At 42.8% G+C, this 15,185-nt stretch overlaps 1 long non-coding RNA gene across 3 annotated transcripts; it reads right to left on the reverse strand.

The window, feature by feature from the left end:
* Positions 1 to 932: 932 nt before the first annotated feature.
* LOC142907052 (uncharacterized) lies at positions 933 to 9,703 on the reverse strand. Of its 3 annotated transcripts, XR_012930687.1 has the most exons (4): positions 9,010 to 9,703; positions 6,948 to 7,025; positions 2,614 to 2,700; positions 933 to 1,177 (listed from the first exon to the last, which is right to left on the reverse strand). It is a non-coding gene; the product is annotated as an uncharacterized LOC142907052 (long non-coding RNA). The 3 variants fall into 3 exon arrangements; XR_012930686.1 differs by lacking the exons at positions 933 to 1,177; positions 2,614 to 2,700 and adding an exon at positions 6,000 to 6,159 and having other exon boundaries at positions 9,010 to 9,702; XR_012930685.1 differs by lacking the exons at positions 933 to 1,177; positions 2,614 to 2,700 and adding an exon at positions 6,000 to 6,184 and having other exon boundaries at positions 9,010 to 9,702.
* Between the last annotated feature and the right edge of the window lie 5,482 nt (positions 9,704 to 15,185).

Consider the following 15,185-nt stretch of genomic DNA (forward strand, 5'->3'; position numbering starts at 1 on the left):
CAGTATTCTTTCGAGCAGATCATAGGTGTTCAAGGTAACCAAGGACCTAAGCAAAGAACATTTTTTTTATTTACTCATTAACGGTCTTTGAAATGTGAATTGTGGTATAAAATATTAAGTGCACCGTTAAAGACACGCAAAATAATGCACGTGCTAAAACTAATCATAGTAATTGTCAATGTTTTACTTTAAGAAAAACGTGAGCATCCAACAGCAATGTTGGTAATGCTCTTCATTGAAAATGGATAGATATATGGCTACAGAGCACCATTCCTGAGTAGATATTAAGGATCATGTTCAGGAAATTTACAAATTAAATTAGAAAACGAGATGACGCAGATGTTAGTGTTGAGTTAACACCACTCAGATCCTGGGTTTTAATGCCTTTAACTAAATCTAGGTTCTCAAGGTAGTGAGTTTATGGTTGCAACCTAGAGATCAATGATTGCACTAAAATATCTATATAAAGACCTTAATCTGCATGTCTCAAAAACCTCGAGGGTACTTCTCGACATGGTAAACATCTGAAATTAGGCACAAAGGTAGCTTTGAGGACAAATGACAGGAAATATGAGAATCTGAGATTTTTCATTTGAAGGCCCCATAAAAGTACCCCCTAAAAATGTTTGTCATTCAGAAACCGTTCAAAATATAAGATTGCGTTTTTTTCGTTTGATAGAGCATTAAACATCAAATAACATTTAATCGAGAACCATTGTTTCATCTTTTATTGTTTTTTTTACATATTTCGGACACATTATGATGTTCAAATTTGAATACGAAAACAGTAAAAGATAGGAGCTTCCCCTCGTAGTATTAAGAAAGCACCCTTGCTGGTCATTAAGCACAGAAATACATTCATTCAGAAACTGTGGATTGGCTTAATACATGTAAGTATGGATACAAGGCGAACATCACAATTGGGAATGAAATATGACTCCCTCCACAGCAGGGTGGTTGCTTATGCAGAGAAATGGATGAGCCAAATGCGAAAACTTTACACACCACCCTGCTCATAAACACCACAGTTATGTCAGAAGAGACCCGTGGAGTGATATAAACTTACCTTAAAGAGTTGCAGCCATTCATTAAATTGGTCTAATTTAGATCGTTGCTCTGGCACGTAGCTGAAGACTGAATTTCATCACAATTCTTATCCATTTCATAAGCGTTCTTCCTGTAACGGTTCACATTGAAAGCCATGAGGTACTGTATGTATTAAATAAGGTACATTCGGGACAGTTTTTAATTACCGATGTGAAATGGCCATTGCTCAATGGAATTAAATGTGCGATGAAACACATTTATTTGCATGTTTACCAAAGTATGCAGTTTGAACATGAATGGGGCACGCACTATCATGTAATAAACATGGATACAACAAAATATGAATATAGATTTGTAACCCTTTCCAACATTTTCTGCTGGATGAGGACCTCCACACAAAGTGGGGGTCGTGTGAGTTAATTGACCATACTTCACCAGGCTAGTCGGTGCAGGTTAGTGAAGGCTTCCAGTATATAGATGTGGGAGCGTGGAAATGGATGTTGCTGCACTGCCCTCTGCTGCAAATCACGCAGCACTCCAGCTTCTTCTAAAGAACCTGCTGTGGTGGGTGCTCTTTCAAGCACCATCCACCAGGCTCAACACTACTTCGCTTCTGAGATCAGATGCATTCAAGGCAATTGGTTATAGACCAGCAACAGATTAAAAGCCTTGATATCGACCCTGAAGGTCTATATTTGGATTTCATATTGAACCTTTTCTTTATGAAACACCAATTAAGAGCTCTCAAATAACTTTGGCAGGCTACACATCACCACACACCTTAGCTATATAAAATAACAGGGAAAACAAAGTGCACGCTGACCAAGCATTACAAAGACTGCACTGATTGAGTGTGCTACAATTAGAAAGTGTTTCCCGGTCAAAAATATTCCCCTGCAGCACCGGATAAGTGAGGCTAAGATGCTTGCCGTTATGGATAAGTATGATTTGTGGGTAGTTTTGAAGTGGTCAGCGTCATGTGGCTGGTAGCCATATAAAATTAATTTGTGGTCAATATGTTGCCCACAGGCCGTAAGTTCCTCACCGCTGTCCTAAAAGCAAACTGATGCTACGTCTCTGCGATGACAAACGAGACGCAAGCTGCGCTGTTCCTCGAATTGATTGGCTTGGTTCTTCTCCCAAGAAGATTGATTGACTTGGATTAAACCCCTTCCCTGCCATCCCCTGCATGGCTGGAAGGCAACAATCCATGAAAAAATATATAAAGAACTTATGTTTGGGTTGTCTCAATGTTTTGAAAATGTTTACTATGAAGTCACCACTGTTTCCATCCATGCTAAAGCAGGTCGAGTGGCCCGATCACAGCTTTCTTGACCTCGTGCCCCACTGCTGTGGGAACCCCCACTTGACCCACTTTTCCAGTTCCCAAACATAGGTCAGTCCACTATTAAATAAATATGGGAATGCGGTGTATTTTTTCCCTATATGAAGCTCTGTGAAGTGGCTAAATCTGCCTTTTTATGCGAGTTCCTTGCTATCACTTGTATTTACTGACACCATCTGGTGAAATAGTTACAAAAATGAAACATGGAGAAAAATATTCACCTTGTTTATAATGGCAATGGAAATATTGTAAACTTCAAGGACAAGGAACAACAGCAGACCGAGGGGTAGAAGTAGTAGTCTGGATATCTGTGGAAACAAAAAAAGCAGCCACCTTGAGACATACAACAATGTTATCGGTTTAAACAGTTTTAAAATACAACACCACAATTGATACACAGTGATACCTCTGTCAACAAATAATCTGGGAAACTAATTCCTTCATAATGAAGTCAACCGTGCAGGGCCCCTTCTGCCCTATTGTGAAGAGCTTTATAGATCATTGGATTCCTCCAGGATAAATTAATATTCTGATTCTGACTGTGTCAGCAGCCAGTGAAGAGCTGTGCAAGTCTGCCTCACTTGGACCAGTCATCAGCAAGTTTCACCAGTCTTCCCTCATCCCGCTAGCCAGTGCTAGAGCTCAAATTTATATTTAAAGCTTTCGTGACTGCAGGGATTCATCTTCTGGGTTCTTTCGGTAAAGTCACGTAGAATGGAGATAAAATGATAATAAAAATAATAACAGAATAAAATTCTCACGACGTTTCGGCCACAACACAAGTAGCCTTCCTCAGGTGAAGAAACAGGACTGTCCGGAAGACAGCGCTTGAGTGAACCCTGCCAAGCTTCGAAGCGTCTTTTAAGCTGAGTGGGAGGAACAGAGCGCCTTGACAAAGGAGTTTTACTTATACATTAGCATGTAACTGGGGGATTAGCATGATGTTGGTGTGAGGGATTAGCACCACGGAGAGCGACGAGCTCGGACCGGAGGAGGGGGGAGAGGAGTTTACATATACATTAGCATGTAACTGGGGGATTACCATGATGTTGGTGTGAAGGATTAGCACCACAGAGAGCGATGAGCTTTGTTCAGACGGACGAGTCCATCTACACTATGTATTATTCTACTAACCCTACTGTATACCACACTGCTGTATATTCACTATACAATTACGGTACTATATATTGCCTTATGAAGTATGTTAAACATTACACTTTCGATTTAAAGCTTTCGTGACTGCAGGTTCCCCCATAGCCTCAATGCTACGTTGGGGCAAGTGCCGAGTTGAAACCACTTGCTGAGTCTGTATGGTGTCTCCCTTTTTTGCAGAGTGTAGAGTGTGAGCGAGTATATATGTGTTTGGGAGCGTGTCTGAGTGTGTGATAATGTACAAATGTTTGCGAGTGGGGAGCAGTAGCGTAGTGGCGTGAACCCAGCGAACCGAGTTCTATTCCTGCTCACGACCATTATCAGTGACAAATATACAAACCTGTTCCGAGCCTCCCCTAAATCAGCCTTAAATGAGTACAGGCAGTTCCTGGGTTACGGAAGACCCGACTTTATGAAAATGAATTTTGATTTAAAGCTTTCGTGACTGCAGGGATTCATATTCTTGGTTCTTTTAGTGAGAATTCTATTGTTTTATGAAAATGCTCTGATAAATGCATGAAAAATTTAAGATGCAGAAGAAATGTTTGCATAAGTTAAGCAAGCGCAAATAGTGCAGCGCGGTGAGGTTGCGGATGAATACCGCGGAGGGACGCATAAGGCACGCCGCCTTACACCTCACTCCACCAAAACGCCTCCTTCACCAAGCCCCACCACGATTATGGGCAATGTAATTTTTGTATACCATTACATTATTGTTTGTTTCCTATGCTTCGAATTATCTTTTCCCCCATGTTTCTATTGTTAGGTTTTTACTGTATTTAATGTGCGTGCATGTGTGTGCGTGTGTATGTAAAGTCTAGGCCTAGCCTAATGCACGGTAAACAAACATTCGGAAGTGACTGCTTTCTGTTAACGATTTTTATTAAAATGTTTCGTGGTATTCAGAAACAATTGGATCCAGAATATGTTCCATTAGTTTAATTATGGGTAGTGTTATTCGATTAAATGAAAAACGAATATGAAGTGCAGAGTATGTACAGCAATAGAATATAGGTAGCAATAGAAAACAGCGCAATACAGTCCTGAGGGAAAACGAACTAGTATTCAGGTAGGGGAGGCACAACTATTTCTGGCTATTGGATTTTAGCTTTATTTCAGGGAAAAATTGTTCAGTTACTGACATATGGAAAATTCGGGTTACGGATCGTTCTCAGGTACCTAACCCTTTCGTAACCCGGGGATGACATGTACCTGGTGCTGTGTGTAAAACATCAGCACTGGGGAGACTAAGCCAGGTGTGGTGTTGGCCACCCACCCTCTCGTGTGATGTGTCGACCTTCACAGGTGCTCTCGAACAGCACTTTTCCCAGGTAGCGTTTGTCTGCAGATTGCCCGATATGATATAATCACAACTTTCTGGACCACAGAGGACACATGCTGCAGGATTGGAAGGATACCTTAGTGGTCCCCCTCTATAAGGGGGACCGTACTACTGGAGCATCTTCCTACTCAGCGTGCCGGGAAAGGTCCTAGCAAAAAAATGTTCAACATCGCCCTCTCGCCAAACACACCGAGGAAAGGCTTGCAGTGCCCGAGTGTGGTTTCAGACGGGGCGGCCTGCACGGATGTAGTACTCTCTGTCCGTCTGCTATAGCAGCAGCAGATGCAGCCAAAGCAGCTCCACTTCTCAGGAAGAAATGCGAACTTGGCTTCCGATGAGGTGGACTCGCCGTGTTCATGATGCAGGTGGTGTCCACCTCCATGAAAACAACCCCTCAGTGTAATAGGGTTTTTCCCCTTTTTTCTGGCAACGAAACTGAAACCTTTTTACAAGGATTCATGTCTGGTCGAGCACCAATTGGGTCGAGGCTCGAAAGAAAGCCGTCCCTTGGTGTGGACCAATCAGTTTCAAGGACAATGCATATATTATCATAGTATGTTTTCCTGTTTGCATTTTGACTGCAAGTATTGTGGTTAATGCAGACATGAATCCTTGTAAAAAGGTTTCAGTTTCGTTGCCAGAAAAAAGGGGAAAAACCCAATTATTATATTTTGGTACTGGCAAAGGAGGTCTAATGATGTAGATGCTAACCCCTCAGTGTTTAGTGGCAGCAGTAGTAGAGGAAGGCACGCCATAAAGGAGCGCGCGTGACAGAGGGGAGCACAGAAATTGTTATAACAGTTTATTATAGTCATGAATAATGTTACCATCTTCGAAATATTATCGTTGTTTATCAAGTAGAATGCAATGTTGTTCATTTTATCATAGTGTATTGTTCTAAACAATGTTAAGAATGTTATAAAGGTTGTCAATGTTGATATAGAAGAATGCAATGTTGTTAATGTCGATTTAGTTCATAATAAAGTTGACTCAATTATCCACTTGCGATTTATCCAATTTGAGGATTAACCACGCACCTGATATTGACACAAATTAATAACTCATGGATGTTTCCCTTAATCCCAAATTAATAATCTACAAACAGTGATACACTTATTCATGGAAATGTTTATTACAAGTCACGTGCTCCGGTTAATCTGAAATCCATGTGATCGCCCCTACGGTACAGTAGTTGCATATCTTTACAACAGTGGGCGGAGTTTGATGTTGATTGGCGTGGCTCTGCTTCTGTCCACTTAGTGGGCCGAGTCTTCTGCGCGGGAGCAGGAAAGTTATCCCTGAGCCATGTGCATCGTTCGGTCGATCGTTAGCATTCGTTCTAAATCAAATACTTTTGTAACAAAAAACAAGATCAATACATTCTTTACAAAAAAAATGTAAATTTTTTTATTTAAAGCTTTCGTGACTGCAGTAATTCATATTCTTAGCTCTTTCGGTAAAGTCACGTTGAAGGTAAACAATAAAATAATAAAATATATAAAACAATAAAAATTCTCACTATTCCCCCCTATGTTCACTCGTGATAATTTTTATCGTTTTATATATATTTTATTATTTTATTGTTTCCCTTCAACGTGACTTACCAAAAGAGCTAAGAATATAAAAAAAAATGTTGTTCATTAACAAACTCAATTTCCTTAACTTAAACATAATGTATATCTATATTAGTGGTTTTTGGCAAAGAGATCCACGTAAAATGGATATTTTTGGATGGTCCGCAATTTGTAATTAGCCACGGCTGTCCTCGGCATTAGCACGGATAATCAAGAGGCTACTGTATTGTAATATGTGTTACCATTTATCAATGTTGATATAGTAAAATGCAATGTTAATGGGGGAGAACATACAAACTCCACACGCTCTCTTATACTCACTCTTATATTCACTCACTCAACCTCTTGCATACTCACACTGCGGAATAGCAGGCGAACATACAGAATCCACATGCTCTGATACTCGCGCACACACACACACGCTCTTACCAAATAAATACATTAATTTTAAAAATGTAAAGGTGCAGCCCTGGAATTGCTTGCTCACGTCACTGTTGGTGGAAGGGGCCTCCAGTAGAAGGAGCTCTAGTAGGAAAGCCGTGATCCAGCAGTACATTGAACATCGCTGTAAATAGAAATGTGTGGCACCCATGAAATCATAGAAGTCATGTTACCGGCTTCCTGGACTACCTGGGACAGCTTTCCCTGACACTCCCCACCGGCTCGCGGTTGACGACGCACTGACAAACCAGAGTGACTATGCCAATATAGTAAACCTTCTCTATTCACGAGGGTTACAGCCTTGTGTTGCAGTCAAAACGTCGCGAGAATTTTATTGTTTTATATATGTTTTATTGTTTCCCTTCAACGTGACTTTACCGAAAGAACCAAGAATATGTAGAAATCTTGTTCACAGTAAAAATGTGATAAGTTATTGATAAGAGAACACAGCACTGGGTGGCAATAGCCGCAACACTTTCCCCGATTGCATTCGCCTCATTCTTGATGGATCTCACAGTCCACGCCAAAATGTCGGCCTATCACAGACGTGCTCTCGAGTGCTAAAATGATAACTGTGCGTTGTTGTTATCAAACACCTGCATCTCCCGATGAGTCGTCCACCTGAATTCCTCACCATCTCCATTGTCATCAAATCATCATGAAAGGTAATCAAAACGAATTGTCATTCATATTTTATTATTTATTGTAGTCAGTGGTATTAAACATTTACTATTCCCCCCTTTGTTCACTCGTGCCAGGAACGTAACCCCATTTTTCCTGGTCAACAAGGTTTCTACATTCGCGCGCGTTTTCAAGAACATAACCCTTGTGGTTTGAGAGGGTTTACTGTCCATATTTTATCCTGGAAGAAGCCAGTGTTATTGACGAATGCGTCCATGTATTTGTTGTTGTGCTTGTGTACCACTGCCAAAGTAGAAACACCAAGTCATTCGCTGTGCGCTGTGTACATGAGAGCAAACAGTCGGTGCGGTAGACCAACATTGTTAACATGGGTGAGGGAATGAATCTGACTGCTCACCCTTCATCTAGATGAATCATCGATTGTGCATTTCATATAGTGTACCGTCAAAATACACGACTGCATTCTTCTTCAGGGTCATTTTCAATGACGCGACACAACTGGGTGGGATCGTTTTGCATTATTTCACCGATTTCAGGCTCACAGCCTTGCAGGTCAATGCCGCGCAAAGAACACATTGGCAGTTCAAACGTCTTTTGTGCATTCCATGTCGCCTTGGGTCTCATAAAGCCATCCTCACTGTCGATGTGATGGTAATGTCTGTCACTAATGGCTTCTCTAGGCCAGTGGCTCGCAACCGGGGGGGGGTACGTGAGGTGATTTATAAATGTGTGAAATTATAGCAAACATGAGTCACTGGTGAATAATCACGTATGAATCTGCCACGCTAACATCGAAGTCCATATCGTGACCTAGATCGGTATAAAAGACCTTTCTAAATTAATTATCAACAATGTTGTTTCCAAAAGTAACCAGCGAGCGCGAACAAATTACGCCGTTGATTTTTTTATCCGCTTACAAGTTACTGGCTAGTTAGGGATACCTCACAAAATGGACAACTGGTTAACATTGATGTCCATTAGTCATACATTTATTTCTCAGAGCCGTGACGGGTCAGGCAAGCGAGGGTAATCGTTTGAAACACAATTCTACAAGAGGGCTAATAGTAGCCAGAGAAGGTTGCATTCTTTATCAACGAATCTAGACAGAATATATTCAAACCTACGAACATAAATGTACAAAAGACACTTAAATTGACGACTTGGTTAAGTTTGACTTTTAAACGCTTATCTTAACACTTGTTTTCGATAGAAAGTAAAATAAACATTGAGTGAACCTATAGGTGGGGGGAGGGGGTAACGCGCAAAACGATTCTGTGATATTTCCACGCATGTTAGTACAGTAGCATTTGTCCCGCCAAAATACTGTACACGTGAGTTACTCAAACTTGCCGCTATCAAAAACTGCAGCCCTTAAGCGCCGGGCACAAAGAGAAGGCTACATACCTGATATATAAAATCTATATGTAACACAACAATAATATATGCATAGTCAAGAGCTTACTTACCGACCGCTGTTGTTTGCGAGGGCTGACAATTTGCGATGGCGGCCCCGCTCGCCGATCCTCGGGTGTGGGTGGCTCACACCACGCCCGGCCGCCTTTGTCTCCCCGGTGGCGATGTTTACACACCGTACTCATTTGATGCCGAGTCGACCTCGGAGTGTCCCAGGACCACCTCGTACAATCGTCACCCGTGTTGGCCGTGAGCGGGAGTCGCGAGTAGCTCCCCACGCGCCGCCATGACAGTGCCGCCACCAACACCACGTGGCCCCCACCTGGGTCACGTGCTCAGGCAGCACGCGCAGCACAGGAGAGTGAGAATCTGACGGCTGGGCGCAGGGCACGTGGTAATACGATCCCATTGTTGTAGCGTAGCGGCCCTTGCCAACATGGGACGCGTTTGGTTGATCGGCCTCCACTTGTTTCGGGAACATGTTCTCGTGTTGCGAACAAATTGAGCGTTATAGCAGACTCTCGTGAAGGAGAACGCTCGTTAAGCGAGACGCGCCTGTGGTTGGGAAACGAAACGACGTGAATGCAAATGTTGCAATGAAACCACAAATATACAAATGAGCGATCAAATCACAGCATCCGTGAGAGATGGTGTGTGCAAGATGAGTTTGTTGAAGTTGAACTGCCGGCTCCACTCAATTTCCAAAGTGTCTTTCCACTTGGGCGAAGACTCACCACCTCAGCTGCCTGGACGCACACTTCGCAAGCAATTTACCTGATTTCGACGTGAAAAGGTGTCACTAGGCACGAAACCCATTTCAATGCCCAGCCTAAAACAATGGATGTGACCACGGCTGAAACGAAACAACTCGCTGAAATGTCACGTGATTAGTTGTTTTTTTCTCACGGAAAAGAGAGAATCCGCAAACCCCGACATCTTAACGCGTGCCTCGAAACCGATGGTGCCCTTTGCAAGCATGTAGTGTACACGTGAGTGAGCGCACTGACTTTGGATGTGACCGCTGGAGGTGGGATGTGCAATGTCAGCCACACCGCAAGATTTTGAGAAGCTGTGTCGCATGCCTCAAGCAACACGCGTCTCGACACTCGACCTGGTGAGTCCAAATTATTGCTTCATTTCTTTATATAAAAATAATATTTGTTGTTCTATAATACCGACACAAAATTAACGTACAGAATATCCTGTCACTTGAAATGTTTTTAATTTATGGTTATTGTCAGTTTAATAGGAATTTTGTATTCAAATAGGGTCATATTGCAAAATTGTTTTGATAGTGCTGCTATACAGTGCGGTTAAATTGCAATCTTCAGAATCGAATATTAGTGTAATTGATTAATTGCAAATATTGGAGGTTATTCCACACAATCAAAATATTCAAAGTTGATCTGTGCAGAGTCCCAAAGACGCCAAGCGTCCAGCAACAAACAGCACCATCAAATGTCAAAGGAATGAGACCCACGTGAGTATTGAACACATCGAACACAGAGCCTAGGACGAGAGTGGGCGGGGCAGAAGTGGTGGTTACATCGAGTTTCCCCCTCCCAAAGGAATGTGGAATATTGACCACCTTGCTGAGATGCATACAGAATGGCATTGCACCCCATGCTCGTTTGGAGCAGCAAGACTCAGATTTTTCAGTTTATGCCAAAACACACTTTCATTTACAAAAGCAAACCTTACAGCTCATTTGCGAGTCCACTGCTGTACAAGGGCCTCCACACACCGTGTCGGACATTTTTGTTGTTCGACCATACTTTACGATGCTGCTCGGTATGGGTTGGGGGGGGGGGTACAGGATCTGTTCAGATGTCACCGATGTCAGCCATGGCCAGGAATCAAACTCAGATGGCGCAGTGCATGAACCACTGCATCATCACTCCATCCATTATCTTGGATCCAGCTAAAGGTAAAAACAATTGCTGTAACATTTTTTTGTTGCAGCAGGAAACCATGAATAGCGAATACAGTACTATAAAGACAAAATCGGTAGCACACGGATACCTTGAGTTTGCTATATCGCAGGTGAGTTCGTTGTCACATTGTGTTTGATATGCCGTTATGTGACACGCACTTGCGAGATCATATGGATTTGTTTTACTGAAATCATGTGTTTTTATAGTGAATTCCTGATTTAGACCCCCACCCCGCCCTCAAGCTGGGCGATGGGTCTTCATCTTCTTTCGCATGGCTAATGTAGACGCAGAGCAACAACTGCAATCTCACATTCAGGTGGTCAAGCCAGACAACCGCGCCAAGAGCAGTGGAGTGTATCATCACTGAGATGTCTCTTTCGTATTTGTGGATCGGGCGTTGCGTCGTTATATGCTGTACGGTCTGTTCTGGATGACCACAGTCACACACTACTGGGGAGTTTTTAATTTTCCACTTGTGCATCAGGTATCCGCATCTACTGTCGTGGTTTGTGCAGTGGATACAGTTAGGGTGGACCATGAGCTTCGTGGAAGATCAAACCCAGGGATCTTCTTGCGTTGGCTCTTTCACAACAAGGCGGTGTTTGTGGGCGATGGGTGAGGGGCATGTCTAGTATGCGAGACTGAGACTGCGAGCGCAAGACATTGAAACGTCTCCTCGTGGTACATGCAGGCAGTGGTTTGCAAGGCTGGCACGGCCCGGTTTTATTCATTCGGGCTTTAATCGGTTTTTATATAAAACCGGAGCACCTGGATCCTGCCCAAATCCGGTTTTATTCGGTTTTATTAAAGTGAAGTCGGGATTTCAGTCGCACGCACCCATTAGCGGCGTTCGGGCCGGGGCCCGGGCTCAGCCGCCGTGCGCACGGCGGCATGGCCACGTCGACCGCCGCTGCTGCTGCTGCGTCTGAGCGAAACTTCTCGACGATGGGATTGATACATTCCAAGTTGAGGAACAGCCTGGCGCCCAGCACAGTCGAGAAGCTCGTCTTCATTAAGTCGAACCTCAACGCGTTCTACGACTACCCCACGCCCGGCGACGGCCACGACAACACCGAGTCCAGCGGCGAGAGCGACGACGAAGACGACGCGGCGGCGGACGATGACGACGAGGAGGAGGATTGAAGTGTGCACGAGACGCCGATAATAAAACCAGGTTTTAATCGGCAAAATCGGGTTTAATTCCATTAAAAGCAATAACCCGATTTGTCGGGCAAAAAAAAATCGGGTTTTCCCCACCCTTGAGTGGTGGTGCTGGCCTATTTGGTGACCCCGAGCAGAAATGGTTTTGCCCCTACCCCTTTCCTATCCATAAACTCATTGTGAGGTGACACGGAAGATGTAGCAGTTTTATATTGAATCGCTTTTTTAAATATTCCTTCGAAATTGAAATCGAGCTTAAATTTAGTCGACCTCTAGTGTCCTGAGTTCAAGACCCTGCATGATTATACAGTTCTATTCTCCTATAACGCGGTAGTTGCGTTCCTGAAGAACACCGCGTTATGGAAAATCGCGTTACAATAAATAATGTACGGGGTGCTTAAATTGTTTTAATACTTGTGAGAATGTGCAACAATACCAGCCTCCGGGCTCTGGAGACCACCTAGAGAAGATTCCAGGCATGTGTTGACAATGATGGCGAGCAAGTGGAGACTCTTTGTGACTTTTTGCAGCTATTAACATACATTTCTTTATCATGTTACAGTGTATTATCCGTTCTTTTTCCATTAAAAACGATAGTCCCATATAAGTGTTAAAAACATGTTGAAGCACCCTGCATAATATAGGGTAAAGCAATGTCTGCGATAACACGTGATGTGCGTACGCAGCCTGAACAAAGACTGAGGCGTGTGGGTAGCATCAAGAGCATCCAGCAGCATCCCACCTTGTGTGATGCTACACCGAGGTCGCCTTACAACTGCTTGTTCCTACTCGCGCAACGTAGTTCTGTTCACTCGATTGCTTTATAACCAATTCGTATGCGCGTTATAAAAATGTGTTCCCTAATACATTCATAGAATTATATCCAATTCGCCTTATGAAAACACGCAGCATTACAGAACAGGGGTTGCGCAATCAGAGGGGAGGCTGAGCGCGTCGCTGCCTCACCTCTCGTCTCTTCCTGTATTTGCAGCGGAGCTCCGCAAATTTGGCGACTTTGACTATAAAAATGTTTGGAATAGTACAGAAATGACATTTATAACACAGATCAGTGGGAAAATGTAAATTTTTAATTGATTATTCTTTTTTTTTGTAACAGCTATTCTCATTGGAGTATGACAGGTGAGGCTGTGCCTCCCCTGACCGCACGTCCCTGCGCTACACGTACATACAAGTGTATTTGATTTTACATTGAGATATGCTGTGCTGTATATAAGTTGTTGATCCTTGTTATGGAGGTGGTTTTATTGGAGACTAAAGAGAAGCCATTGAGTTTCAAAAGCTCTCTGTGCCACCCCGCCCTCTATAACCCTATCTATTGTACGAATTTACAGGAGCTTGACATCACATGCCAAGCTATTGTAAATGATAGAGCAGCTAAGCAGTCCGAGGGGCCCGAAACGCCAAATTAGAAGATTGATGATCAGGTAAAAAGTATTTGTATTGTTTTAATATAATATAAGCTACTTTAGTTTTAAAATGACTCCTTGTTAATTGAATTTCGTGGAGATTATAGAAACAAACGTACAGCCAAGCATACAGATTAGCCACTTATAGAGTAGATGCCCTCCAGTTGGCCAGTGGACCTCCACTAACCGATACATTTCAAATAAACCACCCCACCTCAGAAACAATTACGGCGTGTTTCAAGGTACCTACTGAATTTCCCTCTGACTACACAGCACGATAGCATGATGCATGAAAGAGCCATTGTTATCACGTCTCACATGCCGACTGTAAATACTTTTTTTCGTTACATTTTTCACCTCGTGCGCATCACTGTTTATGTGAATAAACACAAAAAGTCAAAAACACGGTTAAAATCAAAACAATTACAAGAGCAAATTTTGATTTAAAGCTTTCGTGACTGCAGTAATTCATATTCTTAGCTCTTTCGGTAAAGTCATGTTGAAGGGAAACAATAAAATAATAAAATATATAAAACAATAAAAAAAATTCTCACGTTTCGACCATAACACAAACGGTCATCATCAGGTGTGTCGGTTTGCATGAATTTATTTATTTTTAAACGGTGTATTTATTTATTTAAAAAAACGTTAGCGCCACGCGCAGCGATTTGGCAGTTTATTTAGAAGGACGAGTCCATCTATGTTCTGAAAAGAGGAGGGGGGAGACGAAAATTAATGTATGCTGTCTGAAAGCCACTGTAAGCGTGAACAATCAATTAAGACCTGAAATTGTTTATGGTTTATCGTCTCCCCGCTCCTCTTTTCAGAACATAGATGGACTAGTCCTTCTAAATAAACTGCCAAATCGCTGCGCGTGGCGCTGACGTTTTTATAAATAAATAAATACACCGTTTAAAAATAAAAAAATATGCAAACCGACACACCTGATGACGACCGTTTGTGTTATGGTCGAAACGTCGTGAGAATTTTTTACTGTTATATATATTTTATTATTTTATTGTTTCCCTTCAACGTGACTTTACCGAAATAGCTAAGAATATGAATTACAAGAGCACTTTAAAAAGGAGGAAAAAACCTCCCGCCTGCCCTGATAAGTCCGGTATGCCCGATACCTTAGATGCCCCTTGGAACTGCTGCCCGGAGTGTCAAAATATTGCAATGTATGATGCGAGGGAGGATGTGGAATAAAATATTTTTCATGAATAAAAATTTGGGCCAAAAAAGAAATGGTCAAATATCCTCAAGCAGTGCTGTTCACGAGGGATGTTTGACCATACTTCACTCAGCTTGTCAGTGCTGTTTAACAAAGGGGGCATCCAGGACCAGTTCAGATACCACTCCGCACTGCTTTTTAGCGGTGGCCGGGGATCGAACTTGCTTCGCTGGGTTCACAGTGCAATGCACGAAAACCACCGTGCCGTTCATCCACCCACATCTTCGATAAACAAGGGGTCATCGTTGGCTTTAGAAACGCAGTGTAAATATTGTGCTTCGGTTAAACGCAAATCAACTGTAGGCAAGTGCTATTTTTTAAAAGCTGAAGAAAACAAGGCACTTTCACAGCTCGATTTAAAAACACGACCCAACGCAAAGGCGCGGAGGAGGCTCGCGCGTTACTCGCGTTGGAACCTCGCTCGCGGCACGCTCAGTGGCGCCGATTCTCGTCCTCCTCCAAGAGGTCCTGCT

Source organism: Petromyzon marinus, chromosome 74 (assembly GCF_048934315.1).
Source record: "Petromyzon marinus isolate PM22_M1 ecotype Great Lakes invasive population chromosome 74, UKy_Petmar_22M1.pri1.0, whole genome shotgun sequence".
In the NCBI taxonomy this organism is placed as follows: Eukaryota; Metazoa; Chordata; class Hyperoartia; order Petromyzontiformes; family Petromyzontidae; genus Petromyzon; species Petromyzon marinus.